The sequence below is a fragment of the Myotis yumanensis genome, unplaced genomic scaffold (genome assembly GCF_028538775.1).
Source record: "Myotis yumanensis isolate MYYU_CA2020_CCGP unplaced genomic scaffold, mMyoYum1.0.hap1 SCAF_2, whole genome shotgun sequence".
NCBI lineage: Eukaryota > Metazoa > Chordata > Mammalia > Chiroptera > Vespertilionidae > Myotis > Myotis yumanensis.
The window spans coordinates 164,172,729-164,195,401 of record NW_027223753.1 but is presented as its reverse complement, the minus strand read 5'-3'; the positions used below and the strand labels follow the sequence as shown (position 1 = coordinate 164,195,401).

The window sequence follows — 22,673 nt, the reverse complement described above, 5'->3', positions numbered from 1 at the left end:
GTCCACTCCCAGCAGAGGCCAAAGAGCTCTTTAAAGCCAGGCCTCTTTCCTCCTACCCCAGCCTTGGGTTTCTTTTGAGACTGAGAAGGACCCCCAAGGGTGGGGTCGACTTTGCATTGAAATGCTTCTGCTTTGCATAGTCTCCTCTTAGGCAACTTTATTTCTTTTTCTTTTGGTAAAATACACATCACATAAAAACTTACCATTTTAACCTTTATTTTGTATGTATTTTTATTGATTTCAGAGAGGAAGGGAGAGGGGGAGAGAGAGAGAGAGAGAGAGAGAGAAACATGAGAGAGAATCATTGATCTGCTGCCTCCTGCACATCCCACACTGGGAATCGAGCCCACAACCCAGGCATGTGCCCTGACCGGGAATTGAACTGTGACCTCCTGGTTCATAGGACTCTCAACCACTGAGCCACCCCGGCTGGGCCATTTTAACTATTTTTAAGGGGAATGTCCTGTGGCAATAAGTACATCACCACCATCCATCTCTAGAACTTCCCCAACTGAAAGTCTTTCTCCATTAAACACTAACTCTCCCTTCCCCCTGCCCCCAGCTGCTGACAACCACCATTCTGCTTTTAGAACAGCGGTTCTCAACCTGTGGGTCTCGACCCCTTTGGCGGTCAAACGACCCTTTCACAGGGGTCGCCTAAGACCATCCTGCATATCAGATATTTACAATACGATTCATAACAGTAACAACATTACAGTTATGAAGTAGCAACGAAAATGATTTTATGGTTGGGTCACAACATGAGGAACTGTGTTTAAAGGGCCAGAAGGTTGAGAACCACTGTTTTAGAGAATGGCGATTGATTTCAGAGAGGAAGGGTGAGGGAGAGATAGACACACCAATGATGAGAGAGAATCATTGATCGGCTGCCTCCTGCACAACCTGGGCATGTGCCCTGACCGGGAATCGAACTGCGACCTCCTGTTTCATAGGTCGATACTCAATCACTGACCAAAAGCAGCCGGGCACCATTCTACCTTCTGTCTCTATGATTTTTGACTATTCTAGGTACCTCATATAGTTGGAGTCATATAGTATTTGTCTTACTGTGACTGGGTTATTTCACGTGGCATAATGTCTTTAAGATTCATACATATTGCAGCATATTACAGAATTACTTTACATGGTAAGGCCGAATACAGTGGGGCCTTGACTTATGAGTTTAATTCGTTCCGAGACCGAGCTCGTTAAGGAGCTCGTTAACTCAAATTACTCTATCAACTCAATGCAAAAAATCGGCCAAGAGGCAGCTGGTATCTCAAAAAACTCGTTAGTCGGAACACTCGTAAGTCAGGCCCCACTGTACTATTCCATGGTATATATACACCACATTTTACCTAACCATTCAGTCGTGTGGGCACTTGGGCTGCTTCCACATTGTAGCTATGATGGATAAAGCTGCTATAACATGGGAGTACAAATGCCTCTGAGATACTGCTTTCAGTTCCTTTGTCTATATACCCAGAAATGAATTGCTGGATCATATGGTAATTCTGTTTAATCACTTGAAGAATCTCCATACTGTTTTCCACCATTTTACATTCTCACCAGCAGTGAACAAGAGTTCCAATCTCTCCACATCCTCACTAACACTTACTTTCTTTTTCTTTTTAGTAATAGCCATCCTAAGGGGTGTGAAGTGGCATCTCATTGCGATGTTGATTGGCAATTCCCTAAGAAGTAGTGCTGTCAAGCATCTTTTTATCTGCTTCCTGGCCATTTGTATGTCTTCTTTGGAGAAGTCCTTAGGCAACTTCACATTTTTTATAAAAATACTCCCTTCTTGATACTGTGAAAGTTGTCACTTGAGATCGTTTCTTTCTGAGATTTCTTGTGGCCCATTTCAGGGCTGAACCTGCTCCCAACTCAGACATTCCTGTGGGAACAGATGTGGGTGGAGAGGGAGCCGCAAAGAGAATCTCGCCCACCTTGAAACCCGGCCTGAGATCTTAGCTCGCAGGATTTCAACCCTCTTGCTTGAGACATCAGAAACTCGAGTTGAGCCGCAGCCAGTTTCCGGATGGCTCCAGTACATGCGGCTCCCACAAGTCAGCAAGATGCCAGTTTTGAGGGAGTTTTGCCTGAGCTGGGAGAGCAGCTGACCTAGTGCCCGGTGCCAGGAATGGGCAGTGCCCACCTCCAGAGCTGTCTTCAGGCCCCCAGCTGATTGCCATTTTCGGGGAGGATCTTCTGTCCACAGGCCACATGACAGCTGGAGTCATTGAGCACAAGCAGGGGCCTTTCTGCTGATAGGAGAGATTGCAATCAGGCTTGCAGCCAAGGTTCAGAGCTTATCATCCTACTCGGGTCAGAGTTTATCAGCACCATCAGCCCACAAGGCCCTTCTCCTGGTTCTTTTCTTTATCGGCCCCCTTTATCTCTGGGCCCAATTCCTGTCCCCACCTCCTGCACCTCACCCCAACCATAAAAATATTTTCATTGCTACTTCATAACTATAATTTTGCTACTTTTATGAATAGTAATGTAAATATCTGATATGCAGGATGTATTTTTATTGTTACAAATTGAACATAATTAAAGCATAGTGATTAATCACAAAAACAGTATGTAATTATATATGTGTTTTCTGATGGTCTTAGGTGACCCCTGTGAAAGGGTCGTTCGACCCCTAAAGGGGTCTCGACCCACAGGTTGTGGACCGCTGAATTAAAACCTATTCTCAGGTGAGGATTTTTTTAAAAAGTACTCTCAGAATTCATGAGACTGTCTCTGTTCTGCTTGTTTAGTTGTTTTGATTTTTGTACTCTACATATAAGTGAAGTCAAACGGCATTTATCTTTCTCTGTCTGATTTATTTCACTCACACAATACCCTCTAGGGCCATCCATGTTTTTGCAGATGGCAAGATTTCATCCTTTCTTATGGCTGAATCATATCCCATTGTGTACCGGGTATATGCAGCACTTCTTCTTTATCCATTCATCTACTGATGGACACTTAGGTTGTTTCCATATCTTGGCTAATGTAAGTAATGCAGTGAATATATGAATGCATTTGTCTTTTCGATTTAGTGTTTTGCGTTTCTTCACATAAATAGCCAGAAGTGGAATTTCTGGGTCCTTCCTTGTCTCTTGTTATAGCCTTTGTTTTCATGTCTAATATGCCTGGTATAAGTATTGCTACCCCAGCATTTTTTGTTTATTTCCACTTTCATGAAATACCTTTTCCCATCCCTTTACCTACAGTAGGTGTGTGCCTTTCGATCTGAGGTGAGTCTCTTGTAGCAGCCAGAGAGGCACAGGCAGATGGCCCAAAGGAGCCTCCCACCCCCACCCCACTCGCCAGCTATAAATATGGAGGGAGCTTTGCTTAGCTTTAGGTCAGACAGGGTGGGCTCTGCCTGAGGACCTGCCCTGAGCCCAGGGAGCTATGGGCCTGGAGCCCCACCCGGCCTTCAGGTGAGCCACTCCTTCCTACCTCTCAGAGCCACCAGTCAGCTCTGTTAATGATCTGAGATCTTCCTGTTTCTCAACCTCTTTCACAACGATGGGGGCCCAAGGCCAGCACCCTCCTGAGGGAGTGAGGGAACGGGAGCAAGGAACAGAGGTCAGGGTCACCTGGCACGGGGTGTCCTTTGAGTTTCTTGGGAAATGGCTTCCTGGGCTCAGCAGGAAAATTGTACTCCTATAAAGTGAGAGACCTCTGCTTCTACAAAGCAAATTCCTGTGATCACCAGTCTACTCTTCTCTGTGGCTCTGTCCTTAACTCTGGTGCTGTTTTTCGAGCTCTCTCTGCCCAGCTTGGATGGGCCTTGACTCGATGTCTCCGGCAGCAAGTACAGCTGACTAGCGGGTGTACCCCAGCAGGCTCGGGCCCTCCGTGCTGTAGCACAGCCCCGGCTGCAGCTGCTGAGCCCCTGGAAACGGTCAGAGACAAAGCTAAAGGTAACCAGCACAGGCAGGCGGCACTGAGAAATTTAGGGAGAGTCATGGGAAACTGCCAATAATATGCTGGTTTTGACCTACACACACACATAAAAAAACACCCTTATATGTTTCAAACACAAAAGCTGCCTTTGAGACCAAAATACAGAGTCACAGAAGCAAATCCGTGGTGCCACCCAGTGGCCAGAGCAAGTAAGCAGAGCTTGTTTCATAATAACAGCCCCAATTTCCAACTGGTGCGTCCCAGGAATTTTTAAAACACGCAATACCCGACTATTTAGTCAGGGGCACTGACCTCCTTTCCCTTAGGTTGTCAAATTAAAAAATGACAACAGCCAAAACAATAGCTGTCTCGTGTGAATGAATCAAAATTATACTTTTTTTTGTCAGATCAGAAAAAAATATTATGTATTTTTTGGTGTGCCACAGAATTTTAGCAAATTAGTTTATGTGCGCCATGAGGTGAAAACAATTGAAACGCTGACATTTTGGTATCTTTCATCTGACCATCCATATAAAATGTTCCCATTCACACATTACCCAAAATCGCGGTTAATGATTAAAACAACAACAAAAAAGCCTGTCCTTATGGCTAGTGGCACTTTGAGTCTTTTATATCAGGATATTGCAGTATGGCCAGAGGATTTTATGGGGCTGGAGGCAACTGGGATAGTCTCCCAATTGACCACAGCTAAATAAATAAAGCATAAGAAACTGAAAATAAAGGTAGAAAGTCACTGCATTGAGCATCTGCCCCCTGGTGGTCAGTGTGTGTCATAGTGACCAGTCATATCCACTCAATCTGCTGTTAGGGTCAATTTGCATATTATCCTTTTATTATATAGGCGTGCCTGGCCAGCCTGGGTGAGGGGTTGATGGCTGTTTGCAGGCTGGCCACAGCACCTTCAGTGTGGGGATCCCCACTGGGGTGCCTGGCCATCCTGGGTGAGGGGCTGAGGGCCATTTTCAGTCTGGCTAAGCCCCCCAGCAGGGACCCTCACCCCATGAGGTTGTGGCCAGCCTGGGTGAGTGGCTGAGGGCTGTTTGCAGGCTGGCCACAGCCCCTTCAGGGTGGGGGTCCCTGCTGGGGTGCCTGGCCTGCCTGGGTGAGGGGCTGATGGTGGTTTGCAGGCTGGCCAAGCCCCCCAGCAGGGACTCTCACCCCATGAGGGTGTGGCCAGCCTGGGTGAGGGCTGATGGCTGTTTGCAGGCTGGCCAAGCTCCCCAGCGGGGACCCTCACCCCATGAGGGTATGGCCATCCTGGGTAAGGGGCTGATGGCTGTTTGCAGGCTGGCCACGGCCCCCAGCCACCCAAGCTCCCAGTGGAGGCTGGCTGGAAGCAGGTATCTGGGATTCATTTGTCTTCTATAATTGAAACTTTATTGCCATGAGCAGAGGCCACAGCTGGCTCAGGGCAGGCGGATAGCTTGGCTTCCTCCATCGCCCAGGCAACCAAGCTTCCTGCTTGCTCCAGCTCCGTGGCTGCCAGCCGCCATCTTGGTTGGGTTAATTTGCATATCATCGCTTTGATTGGCTGGTGGGTGTGGCTTGGGGTGTAGCAGAGGTGCAGTCAATTTGCATGTTTCTCTTTTATTAGATTATATAGATAGATTTTTTTTTAAAGACTTAATTGCAAAGGGGCAGAATGGAAACAGTCTACATCTTGAACTGGATAGTGTTTAGCCTGGTGTTTTCACTTGTCAAGTCATAAAACTGTACATAGTACTTTAAATTTCTGCTCTTGCTGCATGTAAATATCTCAATAAAGTAGTATTTTTAAAAAATATTTTTTATTGATTACAGAGAGGAAGGAAGAGGGAGGGAGAGAGATAGAAACATTAATGATGAGAGTGAATCATTGATCGACTGCCTCCTGCACGCTCCCTACTAGGGATGGAGCCCCCAACCGGGCATGTGCCCTGACCAGGAATCTAACTGTGACCCCCTGGTTCCACGCTCAACCACTGAGCCACACAGGTCTGGCTAAAGTAGTGTGTTTATGTGGTGTGTATGTGTGTGTGTGTGTGTGTGTGTGTGTGTTTAATGTGAGGGCTGCTGTGAAGCATAAAGGAGAACATAGGGGAAGGGGTTCTGCTTAAGACCCTTCAAAAAAAACATTGATTTTGGAAGGAGGGATGGATGTTCTACTCCGCGCCAAGTCAGCCTCAGCAAGAGGTGTAGTGAAACGTTTCCCCGCCAGAGGGCAGTGTCGTAGCCCGCCGGCCACTACCTTCTGTCCGTCAGTCACCGGGCGCGGGTAGGACCCACATGGACACGGGGCGGCCACGAGCCCCACGTTTGCAGAGGGAAGCCGTGCCCGCGCAGAGGGAAGCCGTGCCCGCGGCAGGACGGCTTCCAGCACCAAACGCGCGGCGGCCGGCGGCTGCGGGTGTAACAGAACCCGCGCTCTGGCTCCGCTCCTGGAACCAGGCCGGCGCCTCTGTCCTCCCCGACCTCCTTCCACTCAGAGAAGCAGGTCATCTGAGCTTCCGCAAACCCCCACCCACATAGAACTAAATATTTTTCTTTTGAATGACAACAGAAGCGTGGCCTAGATTAATGGCTTAATTGTCCCTACTGCTAGAAGGCGACTCACCAGCCCTGGCTCGCCAAGGAGGGGCTGCCAGGGGAATGGGCTGGAGTGCGGAGAGGGGAGGGCGCAGTCACTGCCCCAGGGACACGGCCCCACGGCCCCGGGGCCCCCATCCTCTCCCTCACCCGTGGCCACCGCCCGCAACCGGACCCCGGGCGACGCCTGTGGGCAGCCCCGCCCGCCCGCTGGCTCCCTGTCCCCGGCCTCTCCTCCGCCCCGCCTGGCGCACTGCAGAGCTTGCGAACTTCCCTGGACCCTGCAGAGAGGAGGCCGCGGAGACGCCTCCCGGCTCCGGCCCTCTGTCCCGGCGGCTCCCGGCCCACCGCCCGCAGGGCAGGGTCTCGCCCGGTGCAGACGCCGCCAGCGCCGCAGGTGCCGCCCAGAGGCAGCGCGAGGGTGAGTCGGCCCGAGCAGCTCGGAGGAGTTAAAGGAGGTCAAGGGGGGCGCGGGGTGGGGGTGGGGGGGCGGGGGGAAGGCAGGGGGGAAGGTAATTGTTCCTATTCCTGCCTTCGCTAGCTGCCAGGAGACCAGCAGATGCGAGAGCCAGGGAGGCAGGCAGGGGAGCTATGGGCTCCCACACATTCTCACAGGCAACTTGCCCCAAACCCGGCCGCGGGCGCAGCACTGACCAGGCTGAAGGAGACTGGAGACCTGCTGCGACTTTTCTGGGGAAGGGAGGCTGTAGGCAAACTCCGCTTTAGGGACCCGGACGAAGGCCTAGACTTGAATCCTCTCCTGCTGTGGGCGGGCCTTCGTGGTCGTTTCGGAACTTTACTTTCCCCATCTATAAAATGGGAGTGTAATGCTACCTCCCAGGGTCCCTGTTAGGATGAATCCGAAAGACGCTGCAAAGAGCTGAGCAGGAAGCCTGTGAGAGCAGATGGGTTCACATTGTTTTAGCGGAGAAGACTCTCCACTCGGGCCTTGTGAGATACACTTAAGGCCAGGCCTGCCCTCCTGTTGGCAGCGAAAGGGGCACCAGAATGTTCCCGGCCATTGGACCTGGGTTCAGCAATCTTGGTATTTGAGTTCTGGCTAAAAGGATTCAGAGCCAAGGCTCAAACTATAAAAGAACATTTATTTGGGAAGTCACAGGTAGAAGAAGTGAGCTGTAGAAGAAATGGGCCCAGGAAATAAGTGACAGGCGAAAGAAGGGGCCTTGGAGCTTAGGAGAAAGAAAGTCAAGGAAAAGGAGCCTGGAGAAGGATGCTCCGCAGAGAGAGCCGTGCTGGGTCCTCAGCTTGAGGGTATTTAGCTGGGGGTCTCAGGGTGGATCCCAATAGAATATCATCAGCTGTCCAAGTGTGTCCTTTGGGGTCCTGGTCTCTACTGACTGGGCAGGGGTTCATGCGGCAATGCAGCTGGTCCTGATGTCAGCCATGGCCTTGCTTGTTCTGGTTTTGCTGCTATTCTGGGCCTGGAACTGAAACACTACTGAGGCCTAGATGTTATCCCTAGATTAGCAGTTCTCAACCTGTGGGTCGAGACCCCTTTAGGGATCAAACGATCCTTTCACGGGGGTCGCCTAAGACCATCGGAAAACACATATATAATTACATATTGTTTTTGTGATTAATCACTATGCTTTAATTATGTTCAATTTGTAACAATGAAATTGGGGGTCACCACAACATGAGGAACTGTATTAAAGGGTCACGGCATTAGGAAGGTTGAGAACCACTGCCCTAGATGTTAATGTTTAAGGGAGTGGTCATGCAAGGGCCTGCCTGGGAGTCCCATGAAGTCACTCTCCCACCCCATGTTCTTCCTCCCAGGGGGTCTACCCTACACTGGCAACATGCCAGGGGCCAGGTCCTTATTTTTCCAGTTTCGCCCATTGCTAGACACCCAGGGCCCTGGCCACCTTCTGTACCTAGCCCATGGTCGTCTCTCTGCTCATGTCTGTCTACCTGCCTACCACACTCCTAAGGATGAGAGAATGGCCTCCTTGCCCAGGAGTCTCATGGGGGCACAGACAAAGGCAAAAGCTCTGTCACCAAGGATGCTCCAGGCAAACATGCGGGCCAGCACTGACCTTGCTTTGGTTAGTGGCTGCTTGGGCCTTTGCATGGGATGCACAATATGGCAAGGACTATTGCAGCTGTCCTTAAGGAGGGCGTCCCTCACTGTCATTCTTTTTTTTAAAATATATTTTATTGATTTTTTACAGAGAGGAAGGGAGAGGGATAGAGAGCCAGAACATCGATGAGAGAGAAACATCGATCAGCCGCCTCCTGCACATCCCCCACCGGGGATGTGTCCGCAACCCAGGTACATGCCCTTGACCGGAATTGAACCCGGGACCCCTCAGTCCAAAGGCCGACGCTCTAGCCACTGAGCCAAACCGGTTTCGGCCTCACTGTCATTCTTCACCACAGACATCTTTGCCTCAGGGAATCACTGTCAAAACTATGAACTATGAGCGTCATCCCATGCACCCAGAGGTCGCCAGTTTGATTCCCAGTCAGGGCACATGCCTGGGTTGCGGGCTCCATCCCCAATATCAGTGGTGGGCCATGCAGGAGGCCACCAATAGATATTTCACTCTCCCTCCCCCTTCCTGCCTCTCTAAAATCAATGAAAATATACTTAAAACACAAACAAGCAACTGTTAACACTGCAAAACTCCCCCCTACAGGGCACAGTTCCCATTTTGCAGATGGCAACCGAGGTCACGGATGGTTAAGTGATGTAGGCCAGTTCGTAGAGAGAACTTACTCTCTTCCACCCTTCCCTGTGTGTTAATGCTCTGTTGCAATCTCTGTTAATCAGAGGATAAGCAGGGGTCCGTTTGCACTGCCAGAAAAAGGAGGCGGCCACGGTCAGACCTTCCAATGCTGTTGTGCAGGGACCCCCACCCCCTTCTCCCACACTCCCACCCCCTGCAGTCTTTAAAACCTGCTCCAGCCCCGCTGGCTGCTGTGGCTCAGTGGTTGAGCAATGGCCTATGAACCAGGAGGTCACCTTTTATTCCCCCTGGGGCACATCCCCAGATTGCAGACTCATCCCCAGTAAGGGGCGTGCAGGAGGCAGCCTATTAATTATTCTCTCTCCCTCTCCCTCCCTCTCTCTGAAATTAATAAAAATATGTTTTAGCTATAGCTGGTTTGGCTCAGTGGATAGAGCATCGGCCTGCGGGTCCCAGGTTCGATTCTGATCAACGGCACATGCAGGGGTCGCAGGCTTGATCCCCAATAGGGGGCGTGCGGGAGGCAGCCGATCAATGATTCACTCTCAGCTTTGATGTTTCTATCTCTCTCTCCCTCTCCCTTCCTCTCTGAAATCAATAAAACTATATAAAAATAAAATAAAAATATATTTTTTTAAAAAAACCTGCCCTAGCCGGTTTGGCTCAGTGGATAGAGCCTCGGCCTGCAGACCAAAGGGTCCCGGGTTTGATTGCAGGCCCTGGTCCCGGCTCCTGCAGGAGGCAACCAATCGATGTGTTTCTCTCACATCGATATTTCTGTCTTTCCTTCTCTTTCCCACTCTTTCTAAAAGATCAGTGGAAAAATATCCTCCGGTGAGAATTAACAAAAATAAAAATAAATAAAACCCTGCTCCAAATGCCGGATCCGGGAAAGGGTCGCACCTGGGACCTGCCGCCCTCCCCAGGAAGCAACGACCCAGCAGCTTTGTCACGAAGTTGCCCCCACGCGATGGCTGCCATTCGGGACCATAGTGGTTCCCAGCGGGGTCCCCAGAGCGCCCGGTGCCGCGCGCTCCGCGGGCGCGGGAGGAAGGTGGGGGGACCCCGCTTCGGCGAGAGAGCCCCGTGTCTGGGCTCACGGGCGGCCAGGCAGGCGGTCTCCCTGCCAGCTTCTCGCCGCACTGATGTCATCTCTTCCCGAGCTCCCCCGCTCCCCGCGCCCGACGCAGTGGTTTCCTCTTCGCGGTACCCCTGCTCCCGAGGTGGTCCCTCCCTGCTGGCTGGCCTCATACAGCCCCGCACGCGCCCGGGGCGCCCCTGTGGTCAGCAGCTCCCGCTCCCCTGCCGCACAGCCGAGTCCCCGCGGCCCCGGGCGCCGTCCATTGATTCCAAAGCCTCCCGCTCCGCGGCCACCGCAGGATGGGACCGGGTGGAGGTGAGTAGTGGCCACGCCCCGCGGGGTTGGCCCCGCCCCCGGGGCGCCCTGCGGGGAGCAGCCACAGGGACCACTGCTCCAGCCAGGCCTCGGCCTGGGAAGCCCGGGAGGAGCAGCGGGCTGGCCTCGTGCGGGAGAACACCCGCACTTGTTCAGTTCAGGGCCCCGCTATGTTCCCACCTCCTCCGACTCTGTCCGAGACCCTGGCCCCGCAGGGGGCCTATCCAGGTGGACTCGAGGGGCTGCCGAATCCGAATGGATCCCAGACCTGGGGGACGTCGGTCACACAGGTCAGAGAAACTGTCCGAAGGCCCCAGCGGTCAGTGCACCGCCAAGTGCAAAGCCTGGCACAGGGTCCTGCGGAAATGGAGTTAAGGCGGGCTTCTCTGGGCCTCGGCAGTGGAAGCAAAATAGATAATCCAAGAAACCACTTATGTTTGCTTTTTACAATCATTTCATCTTCACAACAGCCCTGAAGCCGGTGCCATTGTTATCTTCATTTTATAGCGGGAAAAAAATGGTGTTCAAAGAGATTAAGTGCTCTTCCGCCATGAGCAAGTGACAGCAAGGATTTGAAGTCAGGCCTAGTCGATGCCAAAGCTGGTTTTAGCCTCTACGTTATAAGCACGGCCAGCAAAGACAGCCATGTGAGCAGAGGCGCTGAAGTGAGAAACTACGCAGAATAGAGGAGGGACCGATGCTATTGCATTGTGTGGAGGGATGGCATTTTAGCGTCCATTCCTTTGTTGAACATTTGAGTTGTTTCCACTTTTTGGCCGTTATGAATAATGCTGCTATAAGCACTTGTGCATACGTTTAGTGTGGGCATAATGCTTTCACTTCCCTTGGTATATAGCTAGGAATGGAATTTCTGGGTCATATGGTAACTGTATTTAATGATTAGAGGAGCTCCCAGACTGTTTGGCAAGTGTAGGAGGGCTCTGAATTCTCCAAATCTTGACCAACATTTGTTGTGATCTGCTTTTTGATTCTAGCCATCCACGTGGATTTGAAGCGGTTTTGCTTTGCATGTGCATCTTTTTCTAAGATCAGAGAACTCTTTTCCCGAAGTCCTCCAGCAGGCTTTCCACCAAGTCCCACTGGTGAGAATAGTATTAAATACACCTTCCTACACCCATCAATAACAAAAAACATGGGGAGGAGACCAAGATGGCGGCGTAGGTAAACACCGGAGACCGCTGCCGCAAACAACCATTTCAAAAATACAACTAAAAGACGGAACGACATCACCCAGAACCACAGGAAGGCTGGCTGAAGAGAGACTCTACAACTAGAAGGAAAGAGAACAGCAAATCGAGGCTCAGAGGCGGCGCAGTGTGGAAAATACAAAGGTACCGAGGTGCGTGCGCAAAGCGGGCTGGTGGCTGAGGGCGCGGTTGTCGTTTTCTGTCGGGAGGGAGTCTCAGACTCTGGGCTCCGGATCTGGGCGAGTCTCTAGGGACCCAGAATCAAACGGGAGATGCGGGATTATCCGGCATCAGTTGGAACCTGAGGGCAGCTTTCTCTCTGAGGTTTGCAGCGGCTGCCGGGGTTCTGAGAAGCAGAGCCTCTGGGAACGGGACTGAGCGCAGCCATAACTGCTCCCTCCGCCCGCCCTGTTGATCCCGCCCCGCCCAGGCCCTGCGCACAGCCATTTGCCAATCGCCTCAGGCAAAGGCTGGATCAGCGCCTCCCCAGAAGGCAGACGTTTTCCATACAGCTGATCCCTATAGCCAGTCGGCCTGGAGGTCAAATCCCTCTAGTGTTAACTACAACAATTAAGGCTTGGCTAGAACAAGACTGTGCACCGAGACCACAAAGGGGTGCACCAAGAAAGCATAAAAGATGCGGAGACAAAAAAACATGACAGAAATGGAGGATATGGAGCTAAGAATCGCAATTTTGAGGGCTTGCCATAAATTTGTGCAGAGCCTCACGAAAACTAATGAGACCCTCGATGCTACGATAAAGAAATTAGAAAGTAAGCATACATGGACTGAAATAAAGAATATTATACTCAATAGCAGACCAGAGAAGCACAATAATCAAACCAAAGATCCCACAAAAAACACCCAATTGGAAAAGCAAAATGAAAAAAGAATCCGAAAGTGTGAAGATAGTGTAAGGAGCCTCTGGGACAGCTTTAAGCGGTCTAATATCAGAATTATTGGAGTGCCAGAAGATGAGAGACAGCAAGATATTGAAAACCTATTTCAAGAAATAATGGCAGAAAACTTCCCCCATCTGGAGAAAGAAATGGACTTACAGGTCCAAGAAGCACAGAGAACCCCAAACAAAAGGAATCCAAAGAGGACCACACCAAGACACATCATCATTAAAATGCCAAGAGCAAAAGACAAAGAGAAAATCTTAAAAGCAGCAAGAGAAAGAGGCTCAATTACCTACAAGGGAATACCCATACGACTGTCAGCTGATTTCTCAACAGAAACTTTGCAGGCCAGAAGGGAATGGCAAGAAATATTCAAAGTGCTGAATACCAAGAACCTACAACCAAGATTACTTTATCCAGCAAAGCTATCATTCAGAATTGAAGGTCAGATAAAGAGCTTCACAGATAAGGAAAAGCTAAAGGAGTTCATCACCACCAAACCAGTATTATATGAAATGCTGAAAGGTATCCTTTAAGAAGAGGAAGAAGAAGAAAAAGGTAAAGATACAAATTATGAACAACAAACATGCATCTATCAACAAATGAATCTAAGAATCAAGTGAATAAATAACCTGATGTACAGAATGAACTGGTGATTATAATAGAATCAGGGACATAGAAAGGGAATAGAATGACTATTCTTGGGGGGAAAAGGGGTGTGGGAGATGCGGGAAGTGACTGGACAAAAATCATGCACCTATGGATGAACACAGTGGGTGGGGAGTGAGGGTGGAGGGTGGGGTGGGAGCTGGAAGGAGGGGAGTTATTGGGGGAAAAAAGAGGAACAAATGTAATAATCTGAACAATAAAGATTTAATAAAAAAAATAAAATAAAATAAAACAAAAAAAACAAAAAAAAAACAAAGGACATGGATTGCCAGTGAGGACTCGCCTCCGGGTTTGGAGCTGGGCTCTGAACTGCCTCCTCTGAAGCACACAGCCCTCCAGAGGGGGGTGCTTACCCGAAACGAACAACAGAGAAGATAGACTGCTAGTCATTGTCTTTTTGTTTGTTTGTTTGTTTATTTATTATGTTCTTGTGGAAGGGAAGGGAAGCAGGTGTCTGGACTCAAAGGGTGACCAGATTTGAGACTGAGGCCTCGGGACCACACGGTCCGGAAGAAGGGCAACAAGGGGCCGATGGCATGGAGTGGGTGGGTGGGTGAAATCAGCTTATGAGGCTCATGGTCAAAGAAAAGCAGGGGTGCAGGATGGAGTTTTGCTGGGGTGGCATTGCTGGTTGTCGACTGACTGAGAAGCTCTGCAAGGCTGTGGGGACAAGCACAGGGGGAGGGTGCTCATCTCAGAGTCTGCCCAGGCCCCCTGCCCAGCCAGCCGGCAGTGCTGCTCTTTCAGCATGTGACTGACTTCCTCCTGGCAGCAGCCCATCACCGACAGCCACCTCGGACACCACGTGGCCAGAATGCAGTACAGAAGTCAGCAAAAAATCACAGACAAGAAAAAGCTAAAGGAGGTCATCACCACCAAACCAGGTTTGCAAGAAATGTTAAAGGAACTTCTTTAAGAAGAAAAAGGGGGGAGGAGGGGAGATTTAAAAATATGAATAATAAAATAGCAATAGCTACATACCTATCAATAATTACTTTAAATGAAAATAGAGTAAATGCTCCAATTCAAAGACATGGTGATTCAAAGTAATATTGAATTGTAATATTAATATAATATAAACTATAATCAATAATAAAAAATTTTAAAAACATAGGTTTGCTGAATGGAGAAGAAAACAAGACCCATACATGTAATACCTACAAGCGACCCACTTCAGATCAAAAGACACAAGTAGAGGGATGGAAAAATATATTTCATGCAAATGGAAATGAAAAAAAACTGGGGTAGCAATACTTACATCAGACAAAATAGACTTTAAAACAGAGGCTACACCGAGAGACAAAGAAGGACATTTCATGTACAATAGCCAAGATATGCAAGCACCCTAAGAGCCCACTGATGGACAATTGGATAAAGAAGATGAGTACATATATGCAATGGAATTCCACTCAGCCATGAGAAAGAAACCTTGCCAGAGAGAAACCAAGATGGCAGCATAGGTAAACACCGGAAATTGCTGCCTCGAACAACCACTTCAAAAATACAACTAAAAGCCCTGACCGGTTTGGCTCAGTGGATAGAGCAGTGATCCCCAAAGTGGGCGCTACCGCCCCCTGGTGGGCGCTGCAGGGATCCAGGGGGGCGGTGATGGCCACAGGTGCATTTGTCTTAACTTTTTTTTGTATTACCTTTCTATTCTGAGTTCAATAAATAGTTTCATAATTTCAAACTTCAATGTTTCTAATTTACACCTTTCTTTACTATATTTTACGAAAAAGGTAGAAACATTAATACATATATCTTTCTGTTTAATTGCTATTAAAATTTTAAGAAAATTAATTTCCAGGGGCTGAGTAATATTTTTTCTGGAAAGGGGGCGGTAGGCCAAATAAGTTTGGGAACCACTGGGATAGAGCGTCCGCCTGCGGACTCACAGGTCCCAGGTTTAATTCTGGTCAAGGGCATGTACCTTGGTTATGGGTACATCCCCAGTGGGGAGTGTGCAGGAGGCAGCTGATCGATGTTTCTCTCTCATCGATGTTTCTAACTCCCTATCCCTCTCCCTTCCTCTCTGTAAAAAAAATCAATAAAATATATTTTTTAAAAAATACAACTGAAAGACAAATCCAGAACTACAGGAAGGCTGGCTGAGTGGAAATTCTACAACTAGAAGGAAAGAGGAAAGCACTTAGACTCAGAGGAGGTGTGGAAGTAAAGTGCAGAGGTATGGAGGCGCATGCCGAAAAGGCTGGCAACTGAGGACGCAGCCCACGTGGAGAGGGCTGTCTTTTTCTATCGGGAGGGAGTCTCAAGCTCCCGACTGCTCTAAACTCCAGTTCCGGGCGAGTCTCTGGGGACCCAGACTCATACGGGGAGAAACTGGACTGTCTGGCATCGGGCAGAACTCAAGGGAGGCTTTCTCTCAGAGGTGCTTGCAGCGATTACCGGGACACTGAGACACGGGGCCTCTTAGGGTAGGACTGGGGAGCAGCCATAGCTGCTTGCTCCGCCCTGTTGATCCCCTGAGACCCCGCCCCACCCAAGCTGTGCATAGAGGCTTTTGCATATGAAACGCCTGGCCCTTGGCAATCTGAAAATTACCTAACAAACTGCAGCTGGGTCAGAGAGACCCAAAACTTCCAAAAGAAGGCCCAAGGCTCCACAGCAGCTTGCATTGCTTCACAGCTGGGCCTCATCGGGGCACCTCCAATCCCCAAACAAAGAAGAGGAATCTCTCCATAGCTCTTGCTTGGTAGCCTCAGGCAGAGGCTAAATTGGCACCTCCTTAGAGATCCAAGAGCCAGTGTACCCAGTGGTCAGAGTGAGACCATCCAGATTCAACTCCTCAGATCCATAAGGGACACACTCAGGGGGCAGACTCAGTGAGCACCAAAGCCCCACTGAAGCAAGTCTTGCCGCAGAAGAGTGTCTCCAGCTCAGAAGTTCTCCCACTGCAGACACAGCTGATTCTCACAGCCAACTGGCCTGGAGGTCAATTCCTCCCAGTGATACCTACAACAATCAAGGCTTAACTACAACAAGACTGTGCACAAAGCCCACAAAGGGGTGCACCAAGAGTGTCCACCTCAGGTAATTGGGGAGGCTAAGCCACTGGGCCCTATAGGACACCTAGCACAGAAAGCCACTCTATCAACACAGGGGAGCATAAAAAATGCAGAGACAAAGAAACAAGTCACAAATGACAGAAATGGAGGAAAGCAAACTACTGGATATAGAGTTCAAAACCATGGATATAAGGTTTTTCAAGAATTTTCTAGAAACCGCCGATAAATTTAGTGAGACCCTCAAAAAATCTAGTGAGACCCTTGATGTTGTGATAAAGGACCAACTAGAAATTAAGCGTACACTGACTGAAATAAAGAATATTATACAGAGATCCAACAGCAGACTAGAGGATCACAAGAATCAAGTCAAAGATTTGAAATACGAAGAAGCAAAAATCACCCAACCGGAAAAACAAAAAGAAAAAAGAATCCAAAAATATGAAGATAGTATAAGGAACCTCTGGGACAACTTCAAGCATACCAACATCAGAATTATAGGGGTGCCAGAAGAAGAGAGAGAACAAGATATTGAAAGCCTATTTGAAGAAATAATGACAGAAAACTTCCCCTACATGGTGAAAGAAATAGACTTACAAGTCCAGGAAGCGCAGAGAACCCCAAACAAAAGGAATCCAAAGAGGACCAAACCAAGACACATCATAATTAAAATGCCAAGAGCAAAAGACAAAGAGAGAATCTTAAAAGCAGGAAGAGAAAAACAATCAGTTACCTACAAGGGAGTACCCATATGACTGTCAGCTGATTTCTCAACAGATACTATGCTGGCCAGAAGGGAGTGGCAAGAAATATTCAAAGTGATGAATAGCAAGAGCCTACAACCTAGATTACTTTACCCAGCAAAGCTATCATTCAGAATTGAAGGTCAGATAAAGAGCTTCACAGATAAGAAAAAGCTAAAGGCCGAAACCAGTTTGGCTCAGTGGATAGAGCGTCGGCCTGTGGACTGAAAGGTCCCGGGTTCGATTCCGGTCAAGGGCATGTACCTTGGTTGCGGGCACATCCCCAGTGGGAGATGTGCAGGAGGCAGCTGATCGATGTTTCTCTCTCATCGATGTTTCTAACTCTCTATCTCTCTCCCTTCCTCTCTGTAAAAAATCAATAAAATATATTTAAAAAAAAAAAAGAAAGAAAGAAAAAGCTAAAGGAGTTCATCACCACCAAACCAGTATTATATGAAATGCTGAAAGGTATCCTTTAAGAAGAGGAAGAAGAAGAAAAAGGTAAAGATACAAATTATGAACAACAAACACACATCTACCAAGAAGTGAATCTAAAAATCAAGTGAATAAATAATCTGATGAACAGAATAAACCAGTGATTGTAATAGAATCAGGGGCATAGAAAGGGAGTGGACTGATTATTCTTGAGGGGGAAAGAGGTATGGGGAGTGTGGGAAGAGACTGGACAAAAATTATACACCTATGGATGAGGACAGTGGAGGGGGGGGTAAGGGCAGAGAGTGGGGTGGGAACCGGGTGGAGGGGAGCTATGGGGGGAAAAAGAGGAACAACTGTAATAATCTGAACAATAAAGATTTAATTTAAAAATAAATAAATAAATAAATAATAAAAAAAAATAAAAAGAGAAAGAAACCTTGCCATTTGTGACAACACTGATGGACCTGCAGGGTGCTGTGCGGGGTGAAGTGGGTCAGATAGAGAAAGACAAATGCTGTGCGGTTTCACTTATATGTGGAATCTAAAAAACAAACCAAAAAAGTGGCACAGAAAACAGAAACAGGCTCATGGATGCAGAGAACAGACTAATGGTTGCCTGATGGGAGGGGGAGTAGAGTGCTGGGTGGAAAAGGTGAAGGGAGTAAGAAGTACAAACTGGCAGTTACAAAATAATCATGGGGATGTAAAGTACAACATAGGGAATATAGCTCACAAGTATATAAATGTCTAACCACTATCTTATACACGATATTTAATATAATATTGAATGTCAACTCTATTGGAATTTTTAATTTTTAAAAGAAGTAAGCAGGAAAAGAATTCATATAAGGAATTCGTATGCCATGGAATACGATGCAGCAGTAAACCAGAAAGATCTCTTACCCTTTGAGACAGCACGGAAATAAGCCAGTCAGAGAAAGACAAGTATCACATGATAGCACTCATATGTGGAATCTAATGAACAAAATAAACTGACGAACAAAACAGATCCAGGGACACAGAAGCAGAGAACTGACTTCGGAATTGCAGAGGGAAGAGGGGGGCGGGAGGTGGGGGTGCTGGGGGAGGCCTGGGGTGGGGGTGGGGGCGGACTAGAAGGGGTCAATGGGGGAAAAGGGGGACATATGTAATACTTTCAACAATAAAGATTTAATTTTTTTTTAAAGTCAACTATGTATTCCATCACCAAAAGGATTCATTCAAGAAAAAGAGCCTGGCCAGCATGGCTCAGTGGTTGAACATTGACCTATACACCAGGAGGTCACAGTTCAATTCCTGGTCAGGGCACATGTCTGGGTTGCAGGCTCGATCTTCAGTGTGGGGCATGCAGAAAGCAGCCGATCAATGATTTTCTCTCATCATTGATTTTCCATCTGTCTCTCCCTCTCCCTTCCTCTCTGAAATCAACCATATATTTTTTAAAATAATAAAAAGAAAAGATTGCAATCCAATACATGCAGACATGGCAAGGCACGTGCATGAAGAACATCTACAGCTGTATAAGTACCACATGCTCACCAGCCGGGCCACCGGAGCAATCCTCCCACAGGCCCTTCTGATTTCTGTCCAGGTGAAGGTCTCTATTATAATTTTATCACTGAAAACTGGTGGTATGGGGTGAGGCATGCAGCTCGCGGTGGGAATTCTGAATACTGTTACCTGGGAAAGGAGGAATAGATGGGGGAACTAGACAGGTGTCCCCTTGCTGAATTTCTTCTGTTGCTGCAGAGGGAAAGCAGTGCAGACTCACACCGAGGCTTGTCCTGTAACTGCCCACGTCAGTGCAGGGTGGGCTGGGTTTGTGTCCCCAGTCAGTGCAGTGGGTTTGGTATGTTATGCTAATCACAGAGTACAAGTCCTGTTCTTAGAGAAAAGCTTGAGCTACGTGCATAAATGTGTCTAGAACAGGGGTGGGCAAACTTTTTGACTCGAGGGTCACAATGGGTTCTTAAACTGGACCGGAGGGCCGGAACAAAAGCATGGATGGAGTGTTTGTGTGAACTAATATAAATTCAAAGTAAACATCATTACATAAAAGGGTACGGTCTTTTTTTTTTTTTTAGTTTTATTCATTTCAAATGGGCCGGATCCGGCCCGCGGGCCGTAGTTTGCCCACGGCTGGTCTAGGCAATGGTGTTGCCGATGAAAATGAGTTCTTTAGGTATCAGAAGAAAGGAATTTCAAAGGGCGCATGGCTGGGAGCAGTTGAAGTGTAGTGACAAGATTTATTGGGGTGAAGGGAAATAACACACTCTCGGGATGCAGAGGGCAGGCACTCTCTAGTTGCAGTTGCCCTGAGATCCCTGATAATCCTCTGTATGTAATTTCTTGGTTTGGGGGAACAAGCAGGCTTTCTTTCAAACTATTCAACCTACTTTTTTGGTTTTCCTGGACTTGTGCTGGATCCTCCTCCTAACCAATCCCTTTCCTGGGCCTTCCGGGGTTCCACGCCCTTATTTAACCTGATTCTTTTTTTAAAATATATATTTTTTATTGATTTCAGAGAGAAAGGGAGAGGAGAGAGAGACAGAAACATCAATGATGAGAGAGAATCATTTATCAGCTGCCTCCTGCATGCTCCACACTGGGGATGGAGCTCGAAATCCAGGTTTATGCCCTAACCAGGAATCGAACCAAGACCTCCTGGTTCATAGGTCAACGCTCAACCACTGAGCCACGCTGGCTGGGCCAAGCTGATTCTGTTCCCAGAGTTTCCCAGGTTAGACTCTGCCCGTACGCTCCGACTGTGCATGCCCCAACGTTCTGCTGCATCATCTAGTTTCCACCTGCACCATCTTGGTTTCTTCTTTTTTTTTAACCCTCACCCAAGGATATTTTTCCATTGATTTTTAGAGATTGTGGAAGAGAGAGGGGGAAAGACAGAGAGAAATAGTGATGTGAGAGAAACACATCGATTGGTTGCCTCCTACACATGCCCAGACCAGGGCCCAGGCTGAGGAGGAGCCTGCAACCAAAGTACATGCCCTTGACTGGAATCGAACCCAGGACCCTCAGTCCACAGGCCAATGCTCTATTCACTGAGGTAGGCTAGGGCTTTTTTTTTTTTTCACCATCTTGGTTTCTACTGGGCATGTGGCTAGCAAAGACATTTCCCCTGCTGTTTTTTTGGTTTTGTTTGTTTTTAAATATGTTTTTATTTATTTTTAAAACATATTTTTATTTATTTCAGAGAGGACAGGAGAGGCAGAGAGATGGAAACACCAATGATGAAAGAGAATCATTGACTGGCTGCCTCCTGCACACCCCACACTGGGGATTGAGCCTGCAACCCGGGCATGTGCCCTGACTGGGAATGGGACAATGACCTCCTGGTTCATAGGTCAATGCTCAACCACTGAGCCATGTCAGCCGGGCTTAAATATGTTTTCATTGATTTTAGAGAGAGAGGAAGGCGGGGGGGGACATCGATGAGAGAGAAACATTGATTAGCTGCCTCCTGCAGGCGCCTATTGGGGATCGAGCCCACAACCCAGGCATGTGCCCTAACTGGGAATCGAACTGGTGACATGGGAGGATGCTTAGTCAACTGAGCCACACGGGCCAGGCTCCCCTGCTGTTTTTATTCCTCCTTCGGTTATCCGGTTATCGTGGGTAATGACCAGTAGCAGATTCCTCCTGCCCATTTAGGGGATTAAGTTCCTTAGTGGAGAATGAGGCTATCACCTGGGGACCCTGTGAATGCTGTGGCTTCCTGGTGAATCAGGCTCAATGTCTAATTCAGCTCCCTAATGAATCAAGCGTAATGGTCAATTCCATTTGCTCTCTTCCTAACTAAGTAGCTACCTGTGCTAATAGTTATACTAACCAAATCCTATTTCTTTCCATAGCCAGTGGAAGTGCCATTTGAGGATCTCCTAGAGCAGTGGTTCTCAACCTTGGCTGCACATTAGAATCACCTGGGAATCTTTTTAAAATCCTGATTTCTGGGCCTCATCCTCCAGAAATTCTGTTTCTTTGTTATGGGGTGGGGCCACAACATTAGTGACAAAGAAACAGAATTTCCGGAGGATGAGGCCCAGAAATCAGGATTTTAAAAAGATTCCCAGGTGATTCTAATGTGGCCAAGGCTGAGAATCACTGTCCTAGGGCAGTGGTCGGCAAACTCATTAGTCAACAGAGCCAAATATCAACAGTACAACGATTGAAATTTCTTTTGAGAGCCAAATTTTTTAAACTTAAACTATATAGGTAGGTACATTGATATTAACTTAATTAGGGTACTCCTAAGGCTTAGGAAGAGCCACACTCAAGGGGCCAAAGAGCCGCATGTGGCTCACGAGCCGCAGTTTGCTGACCACTGTCCTAGAGTGTCTGAAGCAGCCAGGATTTCATTATTTGTGCCGCTACCAAAAGCAGCAATGGCAACCTCAGATTGATCACTTATACATGCAAGCTCCATGCACTGTGTCATCCATGAGTCAGCTCTTTAATTCTCCCTCAGTCCCGTGAGGTTTATATTGTTATCTGACTTTCCTGATGAGGAACCTGAGGTTTAGGAGACATTGACTGGCTGCCTCCTGCATGCCCTCTACTGGGGATGGAAGCCACAAGGAAGGAATGTGCCCTGACCAGGAATAGAACCGGCAACCTCTTGGTGCACAGGATGATGCCCAACCAACTGAGCCACATCAGCCAGGGCTAAACCTGTAAATAATTTTTATATTTTATTTGAGCCAAACTGACAATTGGCAGAAAGTAAGATGCTCTAGATGAGTGACAGTTTGCAGTTTCTTTTATGCATTTGGAATTAAGGAGGGATTAAAGGAAGATAAAGTGAAGGTGGGAGAAAGCAAAGCGGGGATCAGATTACAGGACAATTAACAAGATGAGGCTCTCTTGAGGGTGGTTACATCTCGGAGGGGTACCACTTCTGACATTTCAAAGGCGTTAAACTGGATGCACAAGAACAATGGGCAGGAATTTGTAACTTATTAAAGCACCCCTTTGTCGTCCACGGTACCAAGATGTCCTTGTTGACATCTGCCAGGTTCCTGTTCTGTTGCTTTACTTTGCCTTGTTCGTTATGATGTATCACACCTGAGA

The 22,673-nt window shown here is 48.1% G+C and overlaps 1 protein-coding gene across 6 annotated transcripts in view; it reads left to right on the top strand.

Moving 5' to 3' along the window:
• The first annotated feature begins 6,306 nt into the window (after positions 1 to 6,306).
• The window catches only part of PIGZ (phosphatidylinositol glycan anchor biosynthesis class Z), a 24,904-nt gene continuing 8,537 nt past the window's right edge, over positions 6,307 to 22,673 (top strand). For 4 of the 6 annotated variants that reach the window (XM_070406494.1, XM_070406493.1, XM_070406490.1 and 1 more), the window contains exon 1: positions 6,307 to 6,916. The gene's annotated coding sequence lies outside the window, so the exon portion shown is untranslated. Of the gene's footprint in view, positions 6,917 to 11,564; positions 11,966 to 22,673 lie in introns of those variants that run through there. The other 2 variants (XM_070406491.1, XM_070406492.1) reach the window with 2 other exon arrangements.